Below are 1,132 nucleotides of genomic sequence, written 5' to 3'. Positions count from 1 at the left end.
TTCTCTCTCTCTCTCTCTCTCTCTCTCTCTCCTTCTTACCAACCATTTTCCTCCCCCTAGAACTATTCGCTAAAAACGTGAAATAAAGACACATGTCCTTGACCCATTTCTTCCGACATACTTACCACAATCTTCTAGACTGTAATCTGCCTGTACCATCACGGCACCGTCAATCACGCTAAGACAGGTCACAAATAATCTATAGTCATCTATTCAGCGTCATTGGCTTCATGAGACGTCCCTCTGCTTAGAATTTGAAAGTTCCCAAATAGATGGCACATTTTGTGTTCGAGAGTCAAAAAGGGCGCTGCGTTAGCTCAGTTGGTACCATACTTTACTTTGGACCTGATGGCCCAGTTCAAATCCCCCTTTAGAGCGTACTGAACTTGCGTTGTTTTCGAGAGTTTTCAAAGCTGTCCATCCACTTTGTTGCGTCGTATCGGAGATGGGCGTTAAATTTGGTGTTCCCGCCTCTTGAATGACTGCAGTGTTAAAAGGTGCTTTAAATCCATACAAAGATAAAAAAATAATGAGCTGAAAAAGAGAACTTTAGGGCAGATGTGGAGGATTTCACTTTCAATTACTTTGGGCACATCATGGATCTAGAAATCTGGAACTTTTACCCCAACTCCTTTGTTCTCAAACTAGATCCGTCTCAAACTGACAACACACCCAACCCCCCTCTCCCTTTTCCTGTTCTCCATTTTTTCGGATGCTAAGATATTACACCAGTCTCAAACACAGCGTGGCTGATCTCCTATTGAACCTGTCGTCTTTCTAAACACCCCGGACTTCTGGAAAGATTGACCTCCAGACCACAAAAGCGACAGAATAAATATGTGCTCGAGAGTGCGTTCGTGGGAGTGCGCGCACGTGGGAGCGTGAGTCTGTTTGTATGTGTGCCAGATTTTGTGTGCATGTGTGTTTCCATGCACGCCGAGACGCTCCCAATAAAATCCTATAAATATCCAGAAACTCGGTCCCTGCGACTTTTTATAGCAAAAAAAAAGAGTAATTGTGAATACATCTTTTTCCTGTTTGTTTGTTTTTTGGGGTCTTTTCTAAAATTATATCTGCACAAGTCCCCGCTCTTTGTTTGATGGTTAGAAAGCAGCTACTATCTCTCCCTCTC

The 1,132-nt window shown here is 43.2% G+C and overlaps 1 protein-coding gene across 2 annotated transcripts in view; it reads left to right on the top strand.

Moving 5' to 3' along the window:
• LOC101848327 overlaps positions 1 to 1,132 on the top strand; it is a 78,376-nt gene that overhangs the window by 53,527 nt on the left and 23,717 nt on the right. The gene's annotated exons all lie outside the window — the stretch shown is intronic.

Source organism: Aplysia californica, unplaced genomic scaffold (genome assembly GCF_000002075.1).
Source record: "Aplysia californica isolate F4 #8 unplaced genomic scaffold, AplCal3.0 scaffold00005, whole genome shotgun sequence".
Classification (NCBI taxonomy): domain Eukaryota; kingdom Metazoa; phylum Mollusca; class Gastropoda; order Aplysiida; family Aplysiidae; genus Aplysia; species Aplysia californica.
This window is presented reverse-complemented; position numbering and strand designations above follow the sequence as displayed.